Here is a 13,492-nt window from a genome sequence, read left to right as displayed (position 1 = left end):
CGTGGAGCCCGTACTACTTTTAGTCCTTCCCAAACACTAGTCCACAACAATTCCCCATTTTCTCCATAAAGCTAGGGACCGAAAGGAAGAAGGGGAGAAAACAAGGTGAAATAATAGAGATCAAACGTGCCTACCGACTCACAAGGGGAGGCTCAAGCAAATCACAAGCCTCCCAAGCCCCGTGCCTTCGCAAAAAGGAGTGAATTGAAGGGGATGATGATTGAGAAGGACTAGGGTGGCAACCCCAAGAGCTCGCACTAGGTTTCGTCCTTCCCAAACACCAATCCAAAACAATGCCACCTTTGAATCTCCGTAAAGCTAGGGGCTAGAAGGAAGAAGGGAAGAAAATAGCATGAAAGAAAGTGGCATCAACCATGCTTACCGGCTCACAATGGGAGGCTTCAAACAGAGAACAAGATTCCCCAATCCCGTGCCTTCACAAAAAGGGGGGAACTGTAGGGGACGGCGATCGAGAAGGACTAGGGTGGCCACCCCAGGAACTCGCACTGCATTTTTTCCTTGCCAAACACCAATACACAACAATTCCACCTTTTCTTCGTAAAGCTAGGGGCCGAAAGGAAGAAGGGAAGAAAACAACATGAAATAAAGAGAGATATCAAACGTTTCTACCAGCTCACAAGGGAAGGCTCAAACAGAGAACAAGCTTCCCCAACCCTGTGCCTTTGCAGAAAGGGGGGAACTGTCAGGGACAATGATCAAGAAGGACTAGGGTGGCCACCCACAGAACTCGCACTGCTTTTCGTCCTTCCTGAACACCAATCCACAACAATCCCACCTTTTCTCCATAAAGCTAGGGGCCAAAAAGCAAGAAGTGAAGAAAACAACATGAAAGCAAGAGATATCAAATGTGGCTACTGGCTCACAAGGGGAGGCTCAAACAAATAACAAGCATCCCAAACCCTATGCCTCTGCAAAAAGGGGGGAACTGCAGGGGACGGCGATCAAGAAGGACTAGGGTGGCCACCCCAGGAACTCGCACTGCCTTTCGTCCTTCCCAAACACCAATCCACAACAATCCCACCTCTTCTCCACAAAGCTAGGGGCAAAAGGAAGAAGGGAAGAAAAAAACTCCAAAGAAACAAAGATCCCAAGAAAATAGAGAAGCTCAATAGCACACCGAGTAGATGTCCACTAACCAAAAAGAAATCAAACAAAGCACCCAATAAAAAAAAATCCCACCTCATCACACCCTCCCACATACATTACGACACAACACCCTTTCTAGCTTTACAACACAACAAACAACAATAAAACAACCAAGCAGATAAATCACAACCTAGACTTCACCACTAGAAAAGACAAGGGTAGTGATGAGACCAATGTCTGGAGAACATTACTGAGAGGTAAACAACTCCCCAACCCAGCATAAGGCTTCAAACGACAAATAGACTACTAATAAGAAACCCACCATGCTATTGCACCCCTCCATGTACAAAACACCCCACAACCTTTCTAGCGAGAAAGTCAACGGGGGTTAAGAATCAAACTCCATAGAGGATTTGTCACGGACCGACACTCAATGCTAGAGAAAGCCGCTGGCCACAAATACATTGATGGAGCAAGGCCACTAAAGAGAGGGACATCCACAAAGCACACACCACGAAACAAAGAAATTACCAAGTCCCACAAAAAACCCACAATCCAAAGGGAGGAACAAAGACACAACCCGCTACTTCTTTTTCCCTTAGAAGGGGAGTGTCTCACGAGAGGACGAGGAATTCCCTTGACGGCAAAGGCACGAGATAATATTGCCACCCTCATGCCCATTGGTATTCTTACTGAAAATCAAAATCAAATGAGCTTTTACCCTTTTGTTCCACACAAGATTTTTGTTCTCGTTGAGCTCATCTTAGGACACCTGCGTTATCTTGTAACAGATGTGTCACCCCAGCCAAACTCCCCACTTAACAATGTTTTCCACCCGGATCGACCCACTGAAATGTGCCTTAAGGCCAAAAACAGGGGCAGTGCCCTGTCTCCGCCCCATCGAATAAGTAAAATAACGTTAAAAGTAGTGGTATTTCACTTGCACCGAAAACGGCTCCCACTTATTCTACACCTCTCAATTCATTTCACAAAGTCGGACTAGAGTCAAGCTCAACAAGGTCTTCTTTCCCCGCTAATTATGCCAAGCCTATTCCCTTCATTGTGGTTTCACTAGATAGTAGATAGGGACAGTGGGAATCTCGTTAATCCATTCCTGCGTGTCACTAATTAGATGACGAGGCATTTGGCTAACTTAAGAGAGTCATAGTTACTCCTGCTGTTTACCCGTGCTTAGTTGAATTTCTTCACTTTGACATTCAGAGCACTGGGCAGAAATCACATTACGTCAGCATTCGCAAGGACCATCACAATGCTTTGTTTTAATTAAACAGTCGGATTCCCCTTGTCCATACCAGTACTGAGTCGACTGTTCGACGCCTAGGGAAAAGCCCCCGGTAGGGGGCATTCTACGCCCGTAGCCCAATCGGCACGCGACTGCCTGCCCTCACCGCGAGAGTAGCTCGGGCAAACTACCAAAAACCCATGAGTTGAGGGCACAAACCCTTAGGCCCAACCCTCAGAGCCAAACTTTTTCCCGAAGTTACGGATCCGTTTTGTAGATTTCCCTTACCTACATTGTTCTATTGACCAGAGTTTGTTCACCTTGGAGACCTGATGCGGTTATGAGTATGATTGGGCACGAACAGAACTTGGTCCTCCATATTTTCAAGGGTCACCGAGGGCACACTGAACACCATAAGACGTGTGGTGCTCTTCCAGTTTCTAGACCCTATCTCCAGGTGAACTGATTCCATGGTTGGCAAGCTGTTAAAAAGAAAAGATAACTCTTCTCGCGGCCCCCGACGACGTCTCCAGATTTCCTAACGTTGTTGCCCGCCGCCATGTCCCAGTTTGGGAATATTAACCCAATTCTCTTTCGATGCTCGCGCAGAGTGAACCCTTGATACAAGGCCTCCCCATCTCTTAAGATTGACTAACCCATGTCCAAGTGTTGTTCACATAGAACCCTTACCCACTTCAGTCTTCAAATTTCTCGTTTGAATATTTGCTACTACCACCAAGATCTGCACTGGGGGCCAATCCACCCAAGCTCATGCCTGAGGTTTCTCAACAAACCCCGCATCCTCCTACTCATCAAATCTAGGAAATTTCTCCAACGGTCGAGTATAGGTTGCGCGCTTCAACGCCATCCATTTTCAGGGCTAGTTGATTCGGCAGGTGAGTTTTTACACACTCCTTAGCAGATTTCGACTTCTATGACCACTTTCCTCCTGTCTTAATCAACCAACACCCTTTGTGGGATCTAGGTTAGTGCACAATTCAGCACCTTAACTTGACTTTTGGTTCATCCCGCATCACCAGTTCTGCTTACCAAAAATGGCCCACTTGGAGGTCTCAATTCCACGGTGCGGCTCAATGGAGTAGCTGCACCCTCTTACCTATTTACATTTTGAGAATAGGTCGAGGGCATTACGCCCCCAATGCCTCTAATAATTTGCTTTACCCAATAAAACTTACATGTGAGCTCCAACTATCCTGAGGGAAACTTTGGAGGAAACCAACTACTAGATGGTTCGATTAGTCTTTTGCCCCTATACCCAAGTCAAACAAATGATTTTCACGTCAGTATCGCTATGAGCCTCCACCAGAGTTTCCTCTGGCTTCGCCCTGCTTAGGCATAGTTCACCATCTTTCAAGTCCTAACAGGTGTGCTTGCACTCTAACCCTTCACATAAGCTCAAGGTTGGTCGACGATGCACACCCCCAAAGAGCAGATCTTTCTTGTTAGCTTCCTTGTGCCTCGCAAGTTTTCAAACTCGCCGACTCGCACACATGTTAGATTCCTTGGTCTATGTTTCAAGACAGGTTGAACGGAAAGCCCACCAACCAACACCACGAGCACACAGGTGCACATGGCCTGCCACAAGGGTGCACGCTTCGTTCCTCAACCACAACATTGGCAATCCGACAGGAAGTAATCCACCCACGCTTGTGATGATGCAACAGCCTGTGTTGGTTTGCACCTCAAGTCGAGCAGTGGACTAGCCTGAGCCATTCCACATCCGACCGAGATGCATCGATAGCCTCCATCCACTTCTTTCCCAGCAATTTCAAGCACTCTTTAACTCTCTTTTCAAATTCCTTTTCATCTTTCCCTCGCGGTACTTGTTCGCTATCGGTCTCTCGCTCGTATTTAGCCTTGGACAGAATTTACCACCCAATTAGGTCTGCATTCCCAAACAACCTGACTCAACGACAATGCCTCATGATGCGGCAGGGTCTTGGCCTAACGGGGCTATCACCCTCTCAGGCGCCGCCTTCCAAGGAACTTGGCCCAAGTCTGCCACTGAGGACGCTTCTACAGACGACAATTCATGTAAAGCTGCTGCCCTATTTTCATGTTGGGCTCTCCCCGGTTCGCTCGCCACTACTAGGGGAATCCTTGTAAGTTTCTTTTCCTCTGCTTAATTATATGCTTAAACTCAACGGGTGTTCTCGCCTGAGCTGAGGTCGCAAATCTGGAGCTAAATCCACCCTACCCAATGGGAGGACGAGAGAGAGCAAAGCAAGTTCGAGTGATGCCACACAAAGCTCGCATCAGCTAACACCGACTGCCCATCCAAGGGGACAAGATCACCACTCACTAACACATGCCACGAAACATTGCTTGAGGTATTTCAGCCAACTGCACCACATTGGGCATGGATGACCAGCTCCGTTGCTCCCTAACATATTTTAGGGAGCGCGTTTGAATGGGATGCGATGCCTAGACAGACGGGCCCTCGACCGAGGCCTTGAGTGAAAATTGCATTCAAAAACTCGATGATACATGGGATTCTGTAATTCACACTAAGTATCACATTTCACTACGTTATTCATTGTAACAAGAGACGAGATATCTGTTGTTGAGATTCGTTTCCACATATTACCGAAAAATCCACCACAACACTGAATAGGGGCACCCCCCACAACAAATGTAAGGCTAAGGGCCAAAAGGGGGGAAAACACATGAAATAAAGAGAAACAAAGGTGCCTACCCCCCCACAGGATGAGGCTCAAATAGAGAACAATCTCCCCGAGCCCCACCCCCTCTCAAAAAGAGGGGAAATGCATGGAACAGTGATCGAGAAGGACTAGGGTGGCCACCCCTAGATCTCGCACTACTCTTAGTCCTTCCCGAACACTAGTCCATAACAATTCCCCCTTTTCTCTGTAAAGCTAGGGACTGAAAGGAAGAAGGGAAGAAAACAACGTGAAAGAAATAGAGATCAAATGTGGCTACCGACTCACAAGGGGAGGCTCAAACAAAGCACAAGCCTCCCAAGCCCTGTGCCTTCACAAAAAGGGGGGAATTGAAGGGGACGATGAGCGAGGAGGACTAGGGTGGCCACCCCAGAAGCTCGCATTGCATTTCGTCCTTCCCGAACACCATTCCAAAACAATGCTAGGGGCTACAAGGAAGAAGGGAAGAAAACAACATGAAAGAAAGGGACATAAACTGTGATTACCATCTCACAAGGGGAGGGCATCAAACAGAGAACAAGATTTCCCCAACCATGTGCCTTCACAAAAGGGGGGAACTGTAGGGGATGGCGGTTGAGAAGGACTAGGGTGGCCACCCCAGGAACTCGCACTGTGTTTCATCCTTCCCCAACACCAATCCACAACAATCCCACCTTTTCTCCATAAAGCTAGTGGGTGAAAGGAAGAAGGAAAGAAAACAACATGAAAGAAAGAGAGACATCAAACGTGTCTACCAGCTCACAAGGGGAGGCTCAAACAAAGAACAAGCTTCCCCAACCCCGTGCCTTCACAAAAATGGGGGAACTGCAGGGGACAACGATCAAGAAGGACTAGGGTGGCCACCCTCGGAACTCGCAATGCTTTTCTTCCTTCCTGAACACCAATCCACAACAATCCCACCTTTTCTCCGTAAAGCTAGGGGCCAAAAGCAAGAAGGGAATAAAACAACATCAAGGCAAGAGATATCAAACATGGCTACCGGCTCACAAGGGGAGGCTCAAATAGAGAACAAGCTTCCCAAACCTCATGCCTTTGCAAAAAGGGGGGAACTACAGGGGACGACGATCGAGAAGGACTAGGGTGGCCACCCTGAGAACTCGCACTACTTTTCGTCCTTCCCAAACACCAATCCACAAAAACCCCACCTCTTCTCCACAAAGCTAGGGGCAAAAGGAAGAAGGGAAGAAAACAACACCAAAGAAACAAAGATCCCAAGAAAAGAGAGAATCTCAATAGCACGTCGAGTAGATGTCTGCTAACCAAAAAGAAATCAAATAAGGCACCCAATCAAAAAGCATCCCACGTCTTCACACCCTCCCACATACATTATGGCACAACACCCTTTCTAGCTTTACAACATAAAAAACAACAATCGAACAACCAAGCAAATAAATCGCAACCTAAACTTGACCACTAGAAAAGACAAGGGTCGCGATGAGACTAGTGTCTAGAGCACGTTACTAAGAGGTAAAAAACCTCCCAACCCGGCACAAGGTTTCAAATGACAAATAGACTAATAATAAGGAACCCACCCCGCTGTTTCACCCCTCCATGTACAAAACACCCAACAACCTTTCCAGCGAGAAAGTCAATGGGGTCAAGAATCAAACTCCAAAGAGGAGTTGTCACGGGCCGACACTCAATGATGGAGCAAGCCGCATGCCACAAATACATCGATTATGCAAGGCCACTATAGAGAGGAATGTCCGCAAAGTGCACACCATGAAACAAATAAATGACCAAGTCCCACAAAAAACCCACAATCCAAAGGGAGGAACAAAGACACAACCCGCTACTTCTTTTTCCCGTAGAAGGAGAGTGGCTCATGAGAGGACGAAGAATTCCCTTTGTTAGAGTCGGTCTAGCAGCCCTCCATCAGCGATCAAAGCTCTTTGCATTTGCATAAGTAGGTGTCTCATCAGTGTCATCTGTTAGCTACCTATATCAATAGGTTTCATATTTCATGATTGGTTATAAAAAGGTCCAAATATGCTCTGCTTTGATGATGCAAAGATCCCATATTTCCATAAGGAGACAAGGTGTGTATATATCTTGATGTGGACTCAATTTTGATGGATGGTCCAACAGCCTAATCTGGATCATGCCATGTTTTAAATTTCCAGTGGTAGAATAGAGAAAGAAGTATGTCCAAACTGTTTAATCTTGGCAGACAAGTAGTTTAGGTAGAGAAAGTAAGGCTCCCAACTGCTTAATCTGGGACATTGGAAGAAATAAGGGTAGAATTAGATAGAAAATCGAAGGGAAAAAGCCAGAGAAAAGAAAAGGCAAATAAGGGTCTGCAAGCCTAAGTGCACCCTCCAAGAAGAAATAAAAAATTCTAGGCAAATAGATGGGTAGGCAGATGTGGTTGCAGAAGTGTCATTGCTTACAATCAAAGGTGTGTTGACCTATTTCACAAAGCAAGGTCAATGGATTCAAAAATCCTTCTTCTCTATCAGGTTGCAGCAAAGCAAAGAAGCATGTCTAACTTCCCAATTTTCCCTTTTTTCATTCATTACTAACATCCCCTCATCAGTTGAGATTCATGGATGAATTTGTGTTCTTATGCTGGTTCTTATGCTTTTAAAAGCCACATTTCCTGTGTAAAAATCTTTTCATTTTGATCTACTCCTTAAGCTAAGTGTTTTTCAAATAAACTTAGTATTGTCTCCCCTAATCCACTCCTTTCATCCATATTAACCCCTAACTCTATTATATAAACCCCCTACGTTACCCTTTCCCTAAGTATTATAACACCATGGTGTATAAACCCCCAAACATTGTATAAATATCCCTCCCCTTGGCATTATAGCCATATGTTCTCTGTCAAGGATCAAAATGACAGCTGGTCACTTTGATAAACCTAAGCCTTACTCCTCTCCCCCCTTCTGAATCCATTTTTGACCCATTACACCCCATTTGCTAACAAAAACATATGAAAAACCCTTTTTTACCCATAACCCGCTTTAATTTGCAAAAGGCGCCCAAAAACCCACTTTTTCATTGTTATCCAAAGTATGGGCGCGGTGATATTAATATTTCATTTTACATTGAAAAAACATATAAACCCGCCGAAACCCAAAGTCCCGCTGGGCACGCCGTTCAAGAGAAAATAATATTTTATTACTTCCCCGCTGCCGTATCGTCCCCACTGCTCAGCGACCCGTCAACCGTCCGATCGGGTGCCTTTGATCGGACGGCCATTATGCATATCGGGTTGGGCCCGACGTCCGAAGATTAGCGCCCGAGAAACTGTCAGAGGGTGACCTCAGGCCTTCGCCACGCGTCGCCCTCACAATTTCTTGGGTTGGCCTCTAAAAAAACCACGGCCGTATCGTAGGCGGTCCGAGAAAACCATTACCGCCTTGTTCTTTACCGCCTGTTTTCCCATGCTCGCGTCATCGCCACGTCAGTGCCACCTCAGCGTCGCGTCAGCACTCTGGTCCGCCCCCGCGCTGATGTGTCTGCCACTTCATCATATCCGCGGACCAATCACAGCCTGCCACCTCACCCGGTGACGTCATGCTGACGTCATCCGACCTCGACCCCACCTGATGACGTCATGCTGACGTCATCCCAAAAAACGCGCCAATATGCCAAAAATCCATATATTGGCCAAAATATCGTGTTTTTTCCACTTTTGCCAAAAGAAACTGTCGCTATTTCTGCATGCTATTTACGTTCAAACCAGCGCCAACCTACCAAATTTGATTCTGAAACCGTCGGCGCTTCCATTGTACCTGCAGTTGCAACCTGTTATCGACCATTCACAAGGTATTTCTCGAGATAAATCCCTGTACCTGGTTTTATCGTATTTCTGCAAACAAACAGTTTAAGAAGGCCTAAAAACACTGATTTCACCATCAATTACTCAGTGACCTGCACCTATTTCAAACTGGTGGAACACTAAACCTTCTGCAGAGCCTGCATTTGACAAAACTCACCTAAATTCACGGGTAGTTCGCGCAGTCGTGAACTAGAAACCTCCAGTACATAAATTCACCATAGAAGTACTGTAGTCAGTCCTGCTACCTTTGTAATTGATCCTATAAATAGTATTTCAATTGTTGTTTGCTCAATTCACCCTCTGTTCCATACATTTCAAATTTACAGTGTAAAGAAACTCCTTTGCTTTGTTCTGCTCACTCATAACAGTTCACATACAATTCAGGAGCTTTATTAGCCAAGGAAACACCAATAGCCCCGAACATTCAGCCTTTGAATGCTCCTCAAAGGGAGTTAGAATGGAAAGCCCTGGGAGATTTAGATTACCAAATGATGGATGCCTTCCCAATGAATTCTAAATTCAATATTCACATGCTAAATGAGTTGAAAGCCCAACACCTTAGTGGAGCTGACATATTAGGGATTTGGGACTCAAATTTGCCAATTTATAACCTCCCTCAAATCAATGCCTTTACAGACTTGGTCCATAGGTGCCAGGAGTGCTATGACCCATGCCAAAGAGCTGTTCTCAGTCCTACAGGCTCAGTGTTGTTCTATATCACCCCAGAAGCCATAAATGAGATGCTGTGTTTTAACACTGCAAGACCATTGGCCCCCCTCTCCTTGATAGACTTGGTCAAGAAGGGGAATAGCTTGTCAAGTGCCCAGATCACCAAAATCAATCAGTTATTCATACTACCAAGTTCTGAAACCATAAGAACTCCTCCTATTGGATATCCTTATCTGAATGATTTGGGCAGAATGCTGGTAGATTTGATCAGCTATGTCCTGGGGTACAGGGGAGTTGAAGATGTTGATAACATTATCATGGCAATGCTGTCCATATTTTCTCCTGGGAAAGCTCCAGCAGTACACTATGACTATGCCACATATATTGCAGAAAAGATTCATGAACAGCTAATGAATCTGCAAAGGGAAAGGGTGTTCAGATACACATCCTACATTTACCATCTATTCTTGTTTTATCAACCAGACAGCTTCTCCGTTCCCCTCAGGAAACTTAGTGTACAGGGGAATCCAAGGTCAGTTGTGTTTTGGTCTTCGGTGTTTCACTATGTTTCTGAATCACCATATACATACTGTGAATTCATTGACCTATTTATTCACCCAGCTATGACATTGATGTATGGCGTCCCTCCTCCAAGGTTGACCGATGACATGCAGAGAATTCTCCATCTCTCCAAAAAATACAGCATTGGTGATTGGTATTTTTACCAACATCACATAGTAATCAGAGTATATGGCTATGAGTTGGATCCTTATAGGCTGCCACGGTATGTCCCTATGAGACTTTTTGCCCTAGAATACTTCAGGCAGTTTGGAAATGCAGACTGCTTCCATTTCCAAAGTAGGAACAAGAAGGTGCAGCTGAAGGTAAGGAACCAGCTAGGCCCTTTTCTGTATAACAAAAGAGAGGAGGGATGGAAGGAGGCAGATATGATCCTAGAGGGCTTTAAACTGCAAACCAGTTTCAAATGGGCACCCTATGACCCTAATCATTTTATTACCCTCAGAAGGATAAAATACAAATTGGGTAACTATGCACATGTAAGGCTGCCTCATATTGAAAAGTATGCCAATTATTTGAGCTGGAAGGAGGGCACTCTAGAAGAGCCAATTACTAGAGAACAGATGCTAGAAAAAGAGGCTAGGAATGCTCGAAAAGAAGCTGACTTGGAAACTTGTGGACAGGTTTCCTTATCATATCAAAGGCAACTTGGAGCAGCTGCCTCCTCTTCAACAATACATCAGCAAGCTGCCATGGAAACTCAACAAACATCCAGCAAAGGCAAAGAAAAGCAGATGGAACAAGAGCAACCACCTCCCATGACTGAAGACCAAGCAGATAAGGAGATGGAATAGCAACAAGAAGTACAGCAGCAGGTAGAGCAACAGCAACAACAGGAATCACAGCAAAGAGAAGGGCAGCATGACAAAGAGCAGCCCACACAGCAAGAAGGGGCAGTTGAGTCCCCAATTCTCACTGAGCAGCAGGCTCAAAACATGGTGCCTCCTAGGCAAGAAGCTGTTAATGAAGCCTCAGTCCTCCAAACTCCACAAAGGGAGGATGTAAGCAGAAAAAGGGATAGAGAGACCCCCTTAACTACATCAATAAGTCATGGTGAGAAAAGGCACAGGATAAATCCCCTTTCAGAGGAAGATATGCCTATAGGGCAATCTTTGGGTATGGGCCTACCCAGTATGGAGGCATCTGCAAGTTCCTTCCAACAGGAACAAGAGAGGACAGTGGGAGGAGAAGTCAGCTCCTCCGGCCAGCAGAGAGAGTGTGAACTGAGCATTAAACAACAGTTCATCGACATAAAGAGGAGAAGTGACCCCATAAAAATACAGCTGTATAACCATTTATTGAAAATGGCTCCCACCAACCAGCAGCGACTAATGTCTGCCTATGATGTAAATGAGGGCAAGATGATCATGAGTCACTTCATGCCAACTACTTTGCAGCCACAGTCCCCTTCAGATTACTTGAGGACCAATCTTGAGGTCCTGGCCAAGGACATCCACCAAATGGACAAAATTGAATTACATAAACAAACAGGTGAGATGGTCTATGCTTCATTGGCAGACAAAACCTTGGACAACTACAGGCTAGTAAATAGCCTAAATAATACAGCTGCCCAGCTTGAGTTGGAGAGAGCATCCTCTCAAGCAAAGGACAACAGAATAAGGTCCTTAGAAGATATAATTATTGAGATTGGGCATGATCCCAAAGATATCAAGGGCATACAAGCGATATTGAAGCTGAGGGATGCAGATATGGCAGCTCTAAGGAGAAAGTTCAAACTCCCAGCCACAATTCACCCTCAAATAGATGAATTAGCTCGACAGAGGCATGATGAAGATGCCACAGCTTTGCTGGTGTCTCTCTATAAGCAGCTTATCCAGACACAAGAAAAGCTGGGAGAATCAGAGGCTGCACAGGCAGCATTACAAGCAACTCTGAAACAAAGAGAAGAAGGTCGAACCTCCCAGCCTCCTCCTCAAATCATTAACCTTGAGGAAGCTGCTCCAACTACTATTCCTCCTCCTCAACAGACTGAACAAGCAGCACCATCTACTTCAGCACCACCAACAACAGAGCAGGCCCCCAGCTTGGACATGCAAAAGCTAAGAAATGAAATTCAGGCCCTGGAAACTCAAATGACAGAACTGAATGAGACCAGGGAAAAATTGGCCAAAGTAAATGATAGATATGACAAATCCAAGCAGGCTGTGGCAGAAAAGGGCAGGGAGATAAAAGCCCTCAAAGACAGGATCAAAGAGCTAGAGAATGAGCTCAAATTAGATAAGGTTGTGTCTGGGCTTAAAGCAATGCTATGGGCTAATATTGGCCAGTCCATTACTGACCAATGGCAGTATATCGAGACAATCCATGAGCAGCTAGAGCTCATTCCAAAAGCACAGACTGAAATTCATAGATCAAGGGCTGCTCTAGGCAATATGCCTGAAGTTGCCACCAGGATGATTAATGTGCTTAACAATAGAACAAGTACTCAGTTGGCTAACATGGGAATTTCAAACAGAACTGAGACCATTCAGTTAATCAAGAGGGTTCTTACACTGAGAAACTTGATGCAGACATTAGAGAGAAGAACCCAAGACATGCAGACTGAGGTAAACAGGTTTATGGACAAGTTTCAGGTATTACAAAACAAAGGGCTCCCTAGCTTACTGAACAGCGCAGGGAGACTGTTCACACATGAGCAGTATGCCAAGAGGGTCAATGCATTTGCCACAAGCCAGATCAATGAGAAGCCCAGCAGCTCAGAGGAAACAGGGCCAGCCACAGGACAGACTCTCTACAACAGAGTAGAAAGTTTATTCTTCATAATGAATGAGATCAATCACCTGTTTGAAGTGGCTCCCAATTTTTATAAGTATACAGAGGCAGAGGAGACTATGGATGCAATTCTCAGGCATCAACTACCTACACAAGACTGGTGGACAAAGGCAATACAGATGATCCTATAGAGCAGGAAGCCATTCTTCAAGTTTTTTATTATTTTTTATCAAAAATTACACAGTGGCATGCACAGGAAATGTCAATAAAATCAGCATGCATTAGAGATGAAAGTTGAGCCACCTCAGCAGAACTTACGGCCAAAAAAGCAAGGTGAGAAGCTACAGGTGTCCAGGCCGAGAAGCTACAGCAGAGCAGCTCCAAAAGCGCATTTTCCATCATTAATGCAGGTCACTCTAACCGACTCGCTGGCTTCCAAGAGCCAAAATATCTTTGAAAGATGCATTTATGTTGTATTAAAGACAACAATAACTTCTTATCTGCTGTTCTGTACAAAGTTGGTGAAATATTTATTTCTCAGATGACTCAATGCCTTAGATATTTTGTAAAACTGTTTGTATATATTTGCCCCTCGCACAAGCTCGCAGGGATTGTTGTTGGTTTCTCTTGAAGAAGTTCTTGTGTTGTAATCTTTTCAGAGTCTAATAAAGA

The 13,492-nt window shown here is 45.2% G+C and overlaps 2 pseudogenes; both read right to left on the bottom strand.

Moving 5' to 3' along the window:
• Nucleotides 1-2,653: 2,653 nt before the first annotated feature.
• LOC149152272 (25S ribosomal RNA) lies at nucleotides 2,654-4,519 on the bottom strand (annotated as a pseudogene).
• Nucleotides 4,520-4,789: 270 nt separating this feature from the next.
• On the bottom strand, nucleotides 4,790-4,943 carry LOC149152271 (5.8S ribosomal RNA; annotated as a pseudogene).
• Between the last annotated feature and the right edge of the window lie 8,549 nt (nucleotides 4,944-13,492).

Source organism: Pinus tabuliformis, chromosome 9 (assembly GCF_031772625.1).
Source record: "Pinus tabuliformis cultivar Carrire ecotype Pingquan chromosome 9, CPIR1, whole genome shotgun sequence".
NCBI classification, from domain to species: Eukaryota; Viridiplantae; Streptophyta; class Pinopsida; order Pinales; family Pinaceae; genus Pinus; species Pinus tabuliformis.
The sequence above is the reverse complement of the archived record's forward strand: the minus strand, read 5'-3'. Positions and strand labels throughout refer to the sequence as shown.